This window comes from Procambarus clarkii, chromosome 81, assembly GCF_040958095.1.
Source record: "Procambarus clarkii isolate CNS0578487 chromosome 81, FALCON_Pclarkii_2.0, whole genome shotgun sequence".
In the NCBI taxonomy this organism is placed as follows: Eukaryota; Metazoa; Arthropoda; class Malacostraca; order Decapoda; family Cambaridae; genus Procambarus; species Procambarus clarkii.
Window position 1 is genome coordinate 3173564 of NC_091230.1, and position 15346 is coordinate 3188909.

A 15346-nucleotide genomic window follows, 5' to 3' on the forward strand; every position below is an offset into this window, starting at 1 on the left:
TTCAAAGGATTCTCACCACAAGATATAAGGAAAGGAGGTGTTCTTGGCAGGTTAGAGATAATTGAGGATATGCAAAAGAAGTATGAAGAAAAAGTGCTTAAATTGGAAGAGGACAATGGAGCTCTTTGGAGTGAGCTTTGCACTCTAAAAGGGAGTATGCTTCAACAAGGTAAGATTATTACTGCATTAACAGACAAGGTAACAAATCAGGAGGAGCAAATCAAGGAACTAGTGAAAGAAAATGAGGCATGGAAAGTGAAGTGTGGTGACTTTGAAGAAATAAACAAGAAAATAGACTCATATGGTGAACAACTCCAAGCAAGCCTAAGGGCTAACATAGAGTTAGGTAAGGATCTCCAACTGGAAACTTCACTGACAACTCACATAGAGGAGGTGAATAAAGAACTAGAAAAGTATAAAGAAGAAATAAAAGCGACATATGCTGAAGTTGTAAAAGAAAAAGAGACTATCAAAGAAGTGTGTTCGGAAGTCAAAACCAGAAATGACCAACAAGAAGCAGAAATTAGGCAAGCAATTAGGAAAGAACTGGTTACCAACAGTAAACTGGTACAAAACACTGCAGATAGAACTAAGTCCATAATCATTTTTGGATGTTTAGAGAAGGAAATTTCATCTAGGGTGGACCGAGCGGCAGAAGAGATGAAAATCATAGAGAAAATAGTAGGTTTAGGAGAAGGCTCAAAGGAAAATGTCTGTGATTTTAGAAGAATAGGAAAATATGAGAAAGAAAAGAACCGCCCCTTAAGGGTGACATTTAATGGAGTGAAAAACATGATGGAAGTGCTAAGAAATGCCAGGAAACTGCAGAGTGATGAGGTTGGCAAATTATGGTCAATAAGACAAGACCTCTCCAAGGAAGACAGAGAAAAGCTAAAAATGAACCTAATTGAGGCAAAACGTCTAAATGGGGATAGAAATGAAGAAGACAGAAATTCTTTTTTTTACAAAGTGACAGGGACTGGAAAGCTTGTGAAATGGTACATAAAAACAAAGCAACAAGATCAGTAGTGGAAGGGGGAGTAAAGAGCAAAGGAAAAGGGAACATGTTCCTGAAAATTGTATATACCAACATAGATGGAGTGAGGTCAAAAACTTTGGAGTTGCAAGATATAATCCAGCTTAGGGTCCCAGATATTGTTGCATTATCAGAAACGAAACTTGAAGGTAATATAATAAATGAAGTCATATTCCCAAGAGGCTACTCAGTTTGCAGACGTGACAGGAAAACTAGGAAGGGAGGAGGAGTGGCTGTACTGGTGAAAAAACACCTGAAGGTAAAAAGAGTTAATATTTGAAAACCCTCGAGATATTGACATAATGGCATTGCAGGTCTGGAATCAGGATGATAAGCTGATAATTGTAAATACCTACAGCCCACCAGCAAGCAACACTTGGACAAAGGAAGAACTGGATGACAAACGAGAGGGCCTCATAATGGTCATGAGAGATATTATTGTACAAGCAGATAAAGATAAATCACGACTGTTGATACTGGGGGACTTCAACTTTAGAGCAATAGACTGGGAGGCCTATGAAGCAAGAACGGAGGACTTTTGGACATGCAGATTTGTGAACCTCATTCTGGAGACATTCTTGTATCAACACATAAAGCAAGCCACAAGAATGAGGGAAGGAGATGTGCCGTCAGTACTGGATCTAGTATTCACCAGGAAAGAAGAAGAGATTTTTGACATCCAGTACCTTCCTCCCTTGGGAAAGAGTGATCACGTCCTGTTAGACATTAAATATGCTTTAAGATATCATCTAGAAGAAAATGGGGACATTGAAACAGTTGATAAACTCAATTTAAGGAGAGGCAACTATGGGGAACTTCGAAATTTTTTTAATGAGTGTAATTGGACAGAATTGTTGCTAGGCAGGGAAGTAAATGAAATGTATGCCAAATTTTTAAAACTATACGAGGAAGGCACACAAACATTCATACCAAAACAGAGATGCAGGGCCAGAAAACAGGATTGGTTCGACAGAAATTGTGAGAGGGCAAGAGACCAAAAGACACAAAAATGGAATCAGTATAGGAAGAGGCCAAACCCCCAAACATACCAGCGATACAAAGATGCGAGAAACAACTATACAGCGGTAACTTGGGAGGAGGTGGGAGATGTTATGCCAGGTATGGGTATCATTTAGTGAATTTATAGGGGATGACTTAGGCAGTGAATTGATTAATAATGGATCACCCTAGACTGAAAGTTTTGTCATGGAATGTTAATGGGTTAAGAAACAGGGTTACAGATGTTCATTGTTATGTGATGGGAAATGATATTGATGTTGTAGCTCTCCAGGAGACAGGGGATAGGAATGAAGGCTTATTGAAATTAAATGGTTATAAAGGGTTTCACCTCTTCGCCGCAAATAACATCAGAGGCACGTCAATTTATGTAAAGAACTCCATACCAGCAGAGTTAGTAGAACCGCCATCAAAAACGCAAGGTATAGAGAGTGTCTGTGTTAAATTATCATTAAGGGAAGGGGAATTTATTGTAGTTAATTTGTATGTATCCAGGAACTGCTTCGACGCCAACTATCTACCTGACTGCATTTATACTGATCCTTCACTGGTCATTGGGGACCTTAATGCTCGGCACACAAGCCTTGGGACAGTGGGTAGTATTAATGCTAATGGGGTCAAGTGGTTACAGTTTCTACAAGATCATCCAGATACCTGTCTATTGGGAAACAATGAACCAACTCACATCAGGGGAGGACGGCTTGACTATGCCTGCATTTTAAACTCTCAGGGGATTATGGGGGAGGCTCGGATTGTTCGGGAACTACTTAGTGACCACTTTGCCTTGAACGTTGAATTACCACTGGGGAAAAAACAAGTCCACTTTCAAAGGAAAAGGCTAAATATTAATAAAGATATGAAAAATTATTTTATTCAAAATATGGGAGATTGGTATCAACAATACACGCCGCTCTGCGTTGATAGTTTTTACGAGGATATGGTCGAGAACATAGAGAAATTAGTACAGAGGGAAAATAACGGGGGCAGGGGAAGCAAGACGCATGGACCTAAGAAATTTAAATATTCCAATGATCAGCAAGTCAAGGGGTGGGAGAGAATGCTACGGAGTGCACATAAAGAATGGATAAAAAATGGAATGAGGGATGAAGAGAAAAATACAATGTTGGAAGTGGCTAGGGAATGCAGTCAGGTGAGGAAGGAGGAGCGGGACAGATACTGGCAAGACTTTGCTCAGTCCATTGGTAATACTAAGAACCTTAAAGACATATGGAGAGCAGTAAATAAAGTCAGGGGTTGTAAGACCAAATTCATTGCTCACTCAGATCCAGGGAAGGTTGCTAATGAGTTAGTAGATAAATGGGCAAGTGCTGCTGGTATGGAGTCCTTACCTGCAGACACGAGAGTCACCATTGAGTCATGGGAAAATATTAGAAATGGAGTAACTTTATGTGCCTTAAATACAAGATCTATAGCGTGCACCGAGATAACTCACGATGAGCTACTGGATGCTATAAAAAGTGGCAGCTCTACTGCTCCTGGGAAAGATGGAGTAACGTATGACATTCTTAATTATTTAGCCGGTATGAAACCTAGTCCCTTACTTGATTTGTTTAATATGAGTTATAGAGAGGGAAAGTTACCAAGAAAATGGAAAGAGGCAGTCATCATTCCTATCCCTAAGTCAAACGGTGGCTACAGACCTGTCTCCTTAATATCCTGCTTTTGTAAAATGATGGAAAGGATTTTGTTAAATAGGCTACTCTACCTTGTAGGTGATAACATGTCCAGTAATCTCTTTGGTTTTATCAAAGGCAAAAGTACTGCGGATTGTCTCTTAAAGTGTTTGTCTAATATGGATGACAATTGTAGAGTTTTTGTTGATCTACAAGGAGCATTTGATAAAGCCAATGGGGAAGTAATCTTATACGAATTAGCCAATCTGGGAATAACAGGGAGATTGTTACACTGGATAAGGGATTATCTACAGGGCAGAAAAGGTCAGGTGTATTATCAGGGATGCATGTCTGAGGAACGGAGGTTTCAGTTAGGTACCCCACAAGGGGGAGTATTAAGTCCCACCTTATTCAATGTATTAATGAACAGATTAGCATCAGAAATGTATCCTCCAGGGGTCACGACGATCATATATGCTGATGACATTCTTATACAAGGCACTTCCGGGAACAAAATTCAAACTGCTCTTAACATACTTGGTACAACCTGTCACAAGTTAGGCTTAGTTATAAATGCAGATAAAACCAAATATGAGTATAGGAAACGAAGAAATATAACACTTACTCTAAATGGTGTGGAACTGAGCCGTGTTCAGAAGTACAAGTATCTGGGCATGTATGTTGGATACACATGTGAGAGTAAGAATGCTGAAATAAATCATATCAGCACCTTATGTAAAGCCCGTCTGCATCCTCTAAAAGCACTGGCTTTTTCTGGTAAAGGTGTTGGGGTACCTATCTTACGGATGTTATACATAAGCACTGTTCGGTCCCTGATAGACTACGCAGCACCCGTTTTGTCTTACACAGGCCAAGGCAGAATTAAAAAAATAGAGCTGATACAGAACGAGGCTATGAGGATTATTCTTGGATGTCAAAGAAATGCAATGATTGAAATAATGAGAATGGAATTAAATTTACAGAGTGTGTGTGATAGAGTCCGTGACATTAACACTAGAGTAGCTATTCGTTTCATGCGGAGAAAAGGAGGGGATAAGCTGTTTGAGAGCGTTCAGACCTGCTTGAGTGACGTACACACTTCCAGGAAACTGAGGGAGACACGCTACACGAGGGGATTAGCTCATGACCTCAGGGAATACGATGTACTTGACTGCTGTAAACCCTCTCGACAGGGTAATATGTCTGCTCCCTGGAAAGTACAGAAAATAGACGTCGAAATTGTACCCCTCAATGTGAAAAAGATTCATCATGAACCGGGACAATTACGGTGTATGTATGGAAGCATGATATCCCGGTTACCAAGAGGCAACAGTTTACATGTATATTGCGACGGGTCGGTGGCGGAGGATGGCAGGGCAGGGTGTGGTGTCCTAATAAGGGAATATACGGAGTTTGGGACTGTGGACAGGAAAATTGAACTCCGGCTTAGTAATTATATATCATCCACACAAGCTGAACTGCAGGCCATTCTGGCGTGTTTGGAGGAAGTACGTCATGACGACAAAAATGTTTTTGTATTTGTCGATAGCCGAGGAGCACTGGAGTCCTTAAACAGTCGAAACCCAGTCATCATGTCTATAGTTGAGGATTGTAAGAGAAGAATAGCTGAGATACAGCTGAAAGGTCATAGTGTGAAATTCATGTGGATTCCATCTCATGTTGGAATAGTGCTCAACGAGGTGGCGGATGACTTGGCCAAACGTGCCACATCAAAACCACAAATTGACATTGAATGTGAATTCACAATGAGACAAATAAGAAGCAAAATCAGAAATATTCAGGCACAGGCAGGAGTGGAGAGGAGAGGGATAATGTATGAGAGAAGTCTAACCATGCAACACTACATGTATGTGAGTCAAAACACCCTTTTCACTTATGGTAAAAGGAGAAATGATTGGAGTGACTCTGTGTACATGCGGCTCAGGCTTGGGTACAAATATTACTGGGAATATGGGATAGGCGTTCATGATAATGACACGAAGTGTAAACTATGTGGTATGTTAAGGTCTCACACCCTTGCCCATTATGTTCTTGATTGTCCGTTGATTAATGTATATAGAAACACTGAGATAAGGACTGTTCCTGAGCAAATAGCCTGGATGTGTCACAAAGGAAAGGTTGATGATATTCTTGAGAGATATAAGAATTTTGCACCAAGACTGTAATATTTTGTTGAATTATCCGTATAACTAGGTCATAAAAGTATTTGTGTACGTCTGATACCATACCACTTGTGAAGGAGGAAATGTACATGTTTATCTCTCAGAATGTTTGGTAACAGGTTTATTTTTTGTGATGTGTGTCTATGTATGTACTAACACGTTGTACTGAACGGGGTGAGAATAGCTTGAGCTACCTCATCCCTTTGTGTGTATTTTACCTCAATAAACTTATTTCAATTTCAATTTCAATACAGCAGTAAGGAGAGAGGCAGAAAGAAATTTTGAAAAAGGGATAGCAGATAAATGTAAAACAGAACCGGGCCTATTCTGCAAATTCATAAACCATAAATTGCAGGTAAAGGATAATATCCAGAGGTTGAAAATGGGAAACAGATTTATGGAAAATGAAAAGGAAATGTGTGAAACATTAAATGAAAAGTTCCAAAGTGTGTTTGTACAAAATGAAATCTTCAGAGAACCAGACACAATAAGAATTCCAGAGAACAACATAGAGCGGATAGAGGTGTCTAGAGATGAAGTGGAAAATATGCTAAAGGAGCTCGGGAAGAACAAAGCAGCTGGCCCAGATGGCGTTTCACCATGGGTTCTGAGAGAATGTGCATCTGAACTCAGCATTCCACTTCACCTGATCTTTCAGGCATCCCTGTGTACAGGAATCGTAGCAGACGTGTGGAAACAGGCTAACATAGTTCCAATCTACAAAAGTGGCAGCAGGGAAGACCCCCTCAATTATAGACCTGTATCATTGACAAGTGTAATAGTGAAAGTATTGGAAAAGCTAATCAAAACTAAATGGGTAGAACACCTGGAGAGAAATGATATAATATCAGACAGACAGTATGGTTTTCGATCTGGAAGATCCTGTGTATCGCATTTATTCAGTTTCTATGATCGAGCCACAGAGATATTACAGGAAAGAGATGGTTGGGTTGACTGCATCTATCTGGACCTAAAAAAGGCTTTCGACAGAGTTCCACATAAGAGGTTGTTCTGGAAACTGGAAAATATTGGAGGGGTGACAGGTAAGCTTCTATCATGGATGAAAAATTTTCTGACTGATAGAAAAATGAGGGCAGTAATCAGAGGCAATGTATCGGAATGGAGAAATGTCACAAGTGGAGTACCACAGGGTTCAGTTCTTGCACCAGTGATGTTTATTGTGTACATAAATGATCTACCAGTTGGTATACAGAATTATATGAACATGTTTGCTGATGATGCTAAGATAATAGGAAGGATAAGAAATTTAGATGATTGTCATGCCCTTCAAGAAGACCTGGACAAAATAAGTATATGGAGCACCACTTGGCAAATGGAATTTAATGTTAATAAATGTCATGTTATGGAATGTGGAATAGGAGAACATAGACCCCACACAACCTATATATTATGTGAGAAATCTTTAAAGAATTCTGATAAAGAAAGAGATCTAGGAGTGGTTCTAGATAGAAAACTATCACCTAAGGACCACATAAAGAATATTGTGCAAGGAGCCTATGCAATGCTTTCTAACTTCAGAATTGCATTTAAATACATGGATGGCGATATACTAAAGAAATTGTTCATGACTTTTGTTAGGCCAAAGCTAGAATATGCAGCTGTTGTGTGGTGCTCATATCTTAAGAAGCACATCAACAAACTGGAAAAGGTGCAAAGACATGCTACTAAGTGGCTCCCAGAACTGAAGGGCAAGAGCTACGAGGAGAGGTTAGAAGCATTAAATATGCCAAAACTAGAAGACAGAAGAAAAAGAGGTGATATGATCACTACGTACAAAATAGTAACAGGAATTGATAAAATCGACAGGGAAGACTTCCTGAGACCTGGAATTTCAAGAACAAGAGGTCATAGATTTAAACTAGCTAAACACAGATGCCGAAGAAATATAAGAAAATTCACCTTCGCAAATAGAGTGGTAGACGGTTGGAACAAGTTAAGTGAGAAGGTGGTGGAGGCCAAGACCGTCAGTAGTTTCAAAGCGTTATATGACAAAGAGTGATGGGAAGACGGGACACCACGAGCGTAGCTCTCATCCTGTAACTACACTTAGGTAATTACACTTAGGTAATTACGTGTGTGTAACATACCTTGTGTGTATGTGTATATGTATATGTATGTGTATGTGTACTTATTCTTTCGGAAGGGGCTCTGTTCCTTTCTCTGTTGACGGGGCGCTGGGGGAGCAGCTTGCTCTGTTGACTCTCGCATGGTCCCGCTGTTGGTGGGCGCTTTTGTTTGTCTTCCGGCCTCTGGTGGCGTCGGTGGACGGCTTCTCCCCCTTTGGGGGGGTTCAGAGCTGGCGGGGTGGGCTTTTTCCCCGGCGCTTCGTCATGTCATCTTAGTGGGTGCGTTGGACGTGGTCGATCCGCCAATCCTTCTGGGGTTCCCGTCTGCTCTTTGCAGTCATGGGGCTTTCGCATCTGCGGTTTTTCTGGACTTCTTCAGTCTGCGCTCTGGATTCTATGCCCTCATCGGAGGACTGTTGTCGCCTGTCTGGCTTCTGTTGGGGCCGGGTGCCTGGATGGTGGCCCTGGACCTCGAAGTCACTTCTTGGCACGTTGCTCTCCAGTTTTCCGGGACTGGCACAGTTGGTGGTGGGGCTTCAGGCTTGCTGCTTTTGTTGCCTTCCCTATTTTGTAATTGGTACTTGGTGTAATTTTTTGCATCTTTACCGGATCTTAGTGCCCTGTCTGAGTCTGCTTGAGATTCGGTGTCCTGCCTACCTCAATGACTGGCTGGTGTGGGCTCCCAGTTAGTCCGCTTTTCTGCTCGCCAGGGGTGTGGTTCTTTCCAGATCGCCGGGTTTGGTTTTCTGGTGATCTGGAGGCCATTCCATCTGTTTCCATCCCAGGTTCGAACCTGGGCCTTGTTTAGGGCTTTTGGGCCTCTCCTTGTCTTTCCCTCCAGAAGTGTTACTGCGGCTGTGGTCCCGCCTTCGGCTGTACATGAGGGGGTCCTGGGTTGCTCAGCTTTTGCTTGAGCAGTTGTGCGGGAGTCTGAACTTCGACGTGCTGGTCTGCCCGAGGGGTCGGGTTTGGCTTCGGCGTCTGTTTGGTTCCTTCGGAGACTCCCCATCCGCCTCTCGCTTTCGTTGGGTTCGTTCCTCCGGGGATCTTGTGTTGGTGCTGCGTCATCAGCTTCCTCTTTGGGGTTTTCGGGGTTCCGTGCCTTGGCACCTCCTCGAGCCTTCATTCGATGCATTCACAGACGGGTCATCTCTCGGCTGGGGTTTTGTGACCAGTGCTCACCAGGTCGGCCGAGGATGGTGGAGTCTGTCCGTCCGTCGGGCTCACAGCACGGTTCGGGAGTTCGTGGCTGTCTGGTTTGCGCTTCGGAAGGTTTTGGGTCACTCGGTGCTCTACCATTCAGCTCCTTTCAGACTGTTCTCTGGCGGTTCTTGCCAGAACCACAGGGTTTCTCTTAGGTGTTGACCTTTGGGGTTGGTTCCGTAGTGGCTTGTTTGCTGGATTCTCGGGGTTTGGCTGACCGTGAGGTTCATATCCTCACGTTTCGTATGCTTTCTCGTGTTTTGTTTCACCTCCGGCCTGCTCATGCGTCGCCTGAGCCGTCTTGGTTCTTGATCAGGGTGCCTTCTTATCTTCTCCTCAGTTTGTGGTAGCCCCTTCGGTTCAGGTTTCTGCTCTTTGGTACTGGTGGTAGATTTGTATATGTGTGCAGCCTTTCTCCGTCCTGGCGACAGTCGAGACGGCTGCTTTCCGGAGGGGTTCTTGGGTTCTTGATGCTTGATTGATTTGGCCGGGGGTGCGTCCTGTGTTGTCCAGTTGTGCTTTTTGCCGTTACCTGTGTACCGTGTCTGGGGATGCGCTGTGGTTGATCTGGTTCCCCTCATTCCCTGTTTTTAGGGCTCGGGTCTCCCAGGTCGTCCGCAGAGTTTTCAGTCTTCCAGCCTGCGGTCTGTCTTTGCGCCCGTGCTGTTCAGACATTTGCAGCTTTTGCTGCTGTGTTGGTGACGTCTTGGGCTCATTTCGGGCGCAGGGATTTGAGGGTCGCACAGGTTCTTGGCCGCCCATTCTTTATGCACGTCTGCTCCTTTGTGTTCTTGTTGCCTTAGGTCGCAGGTTGCAACCTGTTGTCTCGGCTTCGCGTTGCAGTGTTTGTGGTGGCCGCCTCCTGGGTTAGCTCTTTCTTTTCCTTCTCTTTGGGTATGAAGCTCCAGGGAGCCGTAGGGGCTCCCCACAGAAAACCAGCGTTGAATGTAATGAAATGCCATTTTCTGGGTGAGCCCAGAAGGCTCCCTGGCAACCCTCCCTCCCACCGGTTGGCGTTTTTTTCGCGTTGGTTGAAGCTTAGCTTCTGAACTGAAGCTTGGCAGCCGGGGCGGTAGGTCCGGGGCTCCCCCCTCCCCCTCTTGGGGTGGGGAGTGCTGCGCGGACGATTGGCGCGGCAGTAAAGTGTGATGTTTGCTTGTTTGCTTGTGATTGTAGGGAGTTTCTACCTCTCTGTTCGGTTTTTTGTCTTAGTTTTTTACCATGTGGGGTTTGTTTTGTTATGCCTACCTTTCTGGGTGCCTAACCCCGGTCGATGGCAGATAAGGAAAACCCCAACCACAAAGGGGCTTTCCAGGGCCATTGCTCCCTGAAACCTCTCTGAAGGGGCCAGGTTCTGGCGCTGGTCCCTGGTAGGTCTGAACTCCTTAGCTAATGTCCCGGTCTAATATAACATACATTAGCCTGATAAGCTCCAGGGAGCCTCCGGGGCTCACCCAGAAAATGGCGTTTCATTACATTCAAAGCTGGTTTTATGAGCCTGACCTGTGCATGGTTCTCCTCTGGTGGTGCCCCCTGCTAGGTCCCTGAGAGTGTACATGTCCCTGGGGGTACAGCTTTAGACAGTTGTTTGGTAATTTTGGGTGCCAGTTAGCAGTACCCTGCCTGGGATTACCTGGGTGTGAGTTACCATTAAGCGCTTAGGACCCTGGGAATCCCCTAGGAGGCGCGTGGGTCCGATGGGTGTGTCCCCGGAGTCTCCCCTCGCTACGTGCGAGTTCAAGGGTTGCTCGGTCCCCTTGACTCAGGGTGACCCTCATGTTTTTTTCTTCCATCATGCTGCCTGCTGGGATCGGTGACACCTTCAACCCGGAGTCCTGTGAGTTTTTTGCTTGCTAGTGACTCACTTTATCCAATCTGAAGATGATGTTCTATGGGTACAGGCATCTCGGACGTTGCATGCTCGTTTTAGGTTGTTGTAACGCGCTAGGTTAGTTGCTCACCCGAATGCCCCACAGCTGCCCAGTTTTGCTTATAGGGACCCGGACTTGGGGGTGGGGTTCGCTTCGACCTTGATTCAGTCCGCGCCCCCTCGTTGTTCCCCCTTCTGTGGCATGTCCTGGTTCCCCCCTCCCCCTGCTTCCGGCCCCGAAACGTCTGAGGGTTTAAGGGTCGGGGACGGGTTTAGATGGTCTTGAGTCTCAGGCGGTCTCGGGGGATGTCCCTTCCAGTGTGGCGACTTAGGCATTCGAGTCCGATCTCCCTGCCGAAGCTTCTGGGTCTGACCAATAGGCCCCCTTCTGTTCGGCTTACTCGGCTGCGCCAGTTTTTTCTTTAGGGGCCCGTGCTCTCGGGATGACTCGGCCACGGGTCCCCGAGAAGGGGGATCCTTGGGCTGAGGAGGGGCTGACTTGGGGGCCTTGGGGCCCCGCTGGACCCCACCTGGGTTTTTCTACCCTAGGAGTGGGGCTTATTGCTACAAGGAGTGGGGTTCTCTTTCTTCCCCCCCCCCCTGCGTGTGAGTTGGATTTGGCCTCTGCCCCTCCCCTGGTTTGGTTCCGTGTTCCCTCATTTACGTCAGTTCCATCTTTCCGGAGATTTTTGGCTTTACGCAGCCAACCGTCTGCGGTGCGGGCGGCCCTTGCATCTTACCAACTGCGTGACCCGTATTACGCCTCTGTGATGGATCCGTTATCTTTGAGGTTTGGGACTTCGTTCTCTTTCTGGGTCCGTTACGAGGTTCCAGAGTTGTCCTGGTTGGTGGACTGACCTATTTTTGCTTTGGAGGCTTGGCATTCTTTCTGTCGTTCCCGCACACTTGAGTGGCGTGAAGTCTCGACAGTGGTCCAGATTTCCTGGGGGCTACCTTGAGCACCTCAGTGAGTGCTTGTTTGCTCCTGCCCTTCCCTGGGATATTGGCATTCAGCAGCTCCATGTGCAGGTTCCCTCCCTGTTGGCTGCGCTGGTGGCCGAGGACTTACGTGCCAGGGGCCTCATGGTGTCGGTCTTGCGTGTCTTTTCCCTTCTGGAGCTGTCTTCGGACTGGCTTGGGGAGGATGTGGGGACGCTTGGGGCCGTTCCAGGGTCCGGTGTTTTGGGCTCAATGGCGCGCGCGTTGTCTGCCTTGTTGAAGCTGTTTGCGCCGATCTTGCAGGATGCAGTCTCCCTGTTCTACACTTCCTGAATCGTGTGTCGGCAGGCGGTGCTTGCCTCCTCCTTGGAATTGGCCTGGGCCCTGGCTCTTAGGATGTCTTCGCCTTTTTTTCTTCTGTGTTTTGCGCCTTCGGCCGTGGCGCAGTATATTCAGGCTGCTTCAGCCAGTTGCCATTTTATGTCTGACTTGTTGGTTCTCCGGGGGGGGGGGGGGAGGGGCCCTCCCGGAATGGTTGTGCCAGGGCTGGGGATTCCATTCGTCGTGGTAGGCCACTGGTTTCAGTTTCGGCTCTGCCTTCTAGCCCACCTTCGTCTGGTCAGCACAGTGCTTGCTATGTGCGAGGTTCTGGTTCTTGTAAGTGGCGCCGGCCCTTTTGCTGTTCACCCCATTGACGGGGTGATGGGTGGGAGGCTTACGCTGTTTGCTAACGCCTGGTCCCACGATTTGTGGGCATGTCGGGTAGTTTCCCTCAACCTGCGGTGGCATTGGGTGGCCCCCTCCTCCTTCGGGGGATTCAGGGCTGGCGGGGCAGGCCTCTTCTCCTGCACTCCGTAGAGTCGTCTTGGAGTGGATTCGCTTGGGCGTCGTTGAAACGTCGTTTTCTCTCATATGGGTTTCCCGTCTGTTTCCAGTGCCGAAATGGGACTGTGCGGACCTGAAGTTCATTCTGGACTTGTCCTGTCTGAACCCCTGGGTTCATTGCCCCTCCTTTCAGATGACTATGCTGTCTCAAGTTCGGCTTCTGTTTGAGGCGGGTTCTTGGATGGTGTTCCTGGAATGGGATGCTTATTGGCATGTCCCAATTCATCCGGGATTCAGGGACTGACTCGGTTTTGTTGTGGGGGTGAAAGGCTTGCCACTTTCGTTGTCTCCCGTTCAGGTTGAATCTGGCACCTCGCGTGTTCACACGCCTTACACGGGTTGTTGTGGCTCGCTTGCGTCTTTTAGGTGTTCGGGTGTTGGCCTACTTCGATGACTGGCTGGTTTGGGCTCCCAGTCAGTCCAGTTGTCTGCTAGCCATGGATTTGGTTCTTTCTCAGCTTGCCAGGTTCGGGTTCTTGGTGAACTGGAGGAAGTTCCATCTGGTTCCCTCCCAGGTTCGGTCGTTGCTGGATTTTGTGTGGGACTCTCGGACCATTTTCTTGTCTCTTCCTCCAGAGTCTCTCCTCCGGCTGCGGTCCTGTTTGTGCCATTTTTTGAGGGCTCCCAGGTCACCCGGCGGTTGCTCGAGGGTTTGTGCGGGAGCCTGAACTTCGTGATGCTGGTCTACCCGCCAGGTCGGGTTTGGCTTCATCGGCTGTTCTGGTTCCTTCGGGGACGTCCCTTTCGCCTCACTCGCGATCGCCGAGTACAACCTCCGGTGACCTTGCATTGGCTGCTGCGTCGCCGGCTTCCTCTTCGGGTGTTTAGAGGGTCAGTGCCTTGGGCGCCTGCCCGACCCCTCGCTCGATGTGTTCACGGACGCATTGTCTCTTGGCTGGGGCTTTGTGACCAGTGCTCACCAAGCTGGCCAGGGGCAGTGGGGTTCGTCCTTCTGTCAACTCCCGCACATTGCGGGAGTTCGTGTCGGTGTGGTTTGCGCTTCAGAGGGTTGACCACAGTTCGACGATCCAGCTCCATTCGGACTGCTCCCCGGTGGTTCATTGCATGAATGGTGGGGGTTCGATGCGGTCCTTGGTTGTTTGGCGCTGGTCTCTTCGGGTGACTCGTCTGCTGAGTTTTCGGGGTTTGGTTCTCCTGGCGGTTCACATGCAGGAAGTGTCCAACGTTTTGGCAGACGGCCCGTCTCGTTTCGTTCCCCTCTCAACGGAATGGATGGTCAATGCTGCCTCCTTCCATTGGCTCTGCCAGATGTTTGGGCACCCTGAGGTGGGCCTCTTCGCGTTGGTGGGGTCGCTGCACCTTCCCCAGTATGTGGCGCCCTTCCCCAATTGCGAGGCCATCGGGGTCGACGCTTTTCGGCAGGACTGGTCGAGGTGGGGGTACCAGTACCTCTTTCCCCTGGTTCAGCTGTTGCTCCAGGTCCTGACTCGCTTGGAGTCCCACCAGGGAAGAGTAGTCCTCTTGGCTCCTTGGTGGCCGGCCCAGCCGTGGTTTCAGGCGCAGCCTGCCCGGTGGCCGAACCCAGAGGTTTTCCCACTGCTCTGCCTCTTCCAACAGATCAGCCTGGTGCATCATGTGGCTGGTTCGATCTTCTTCGTATATGGTCTTTTTGACTCGAGTTTATCATCATCTCTATTGTGATCAGGTGGCTTCTTTGTTGGTGTCCCACCTGCGTGCTTCATCTCGGCGGCAGTATGAAGTCTCCTAGCGGTCCTTCCGGTTCTTTTTGTGTCTTCATCGGTGTGTTTTGCTTTCTGTTTGGGTGGTGTTGTCCTTTCTCTCTTGATTGTTCCAGGACCATGACCTTATGCCTAATACTGTCACTTCGTATCGTGCAGCGCTGCCGGAGCCTCTATAGCTTGATTTCGGTATTGATGTTACTTCTGCGCCATTTCGCAAGCTGTCTCGTGCAGTGTTTCGCCTCTGGCTTTCTCATGCGCCGCCTGAGCCGTCCTGGTCTTTGGACAGAGTGCTCTCTTTTCGTTCTTCTCCTCGGTTTGTGGTGGCCCCTTCGGTTCAGGATTGTTTCTCCAAGGCTCTTTTTCTGTTGGCATTGGCCTCCGGGGGTTGGGTTGAGTTGGGGAGCTTCATGCTCTGCTCCGGCGCAGGGGTTTCTGCTCTTTTTGTCTTCGTGAGAGTTTTGGTCGTTTGCAGCTGTCTCCTCCTTTTCTGGCGAAGAATGAGACTGTTGCTCTCCGGAGGAGTCCCTGGGTTGTTGTTGCTTGGTTGGTCAGGCCGGGGGTGCATCATGTTTTGTGTCCGGTTGTGGCTCTTCGCTGTTATTTGTGCGCTACGGCTTCTGTGTCCGGGGACGTGCTTTGGGTTGATCCGTTTCCCTTCTTCCCTGTTAGCTGGTGCAGGTCTCCCTGGTTGTCCGCAGATTAATTAAGGCTAGCCAGCCTGCTGTCTATCCCCGTGCCCATGACGTTCGTAAGTTGGCTGCTCTTGCTGCCATCTTTGACAACATGTCC

The 15346-nt window shown here is 47.6% G+C and overlaps 1 protein-coding gene across 5 annotated transcripts in view; it reads left to right on the forward strand.

Moving 5' to 3' along the window:
* IKKepsilon (I-kappaB kinase epsilon) overlaps nt 1–15346 on the forward strand; it is a 395291-nt gene that overhangs the window by 54117 nt on the left and 325828 nt on the right. The gene's annotated exons all lie outside the window — the stretch shown is intronic.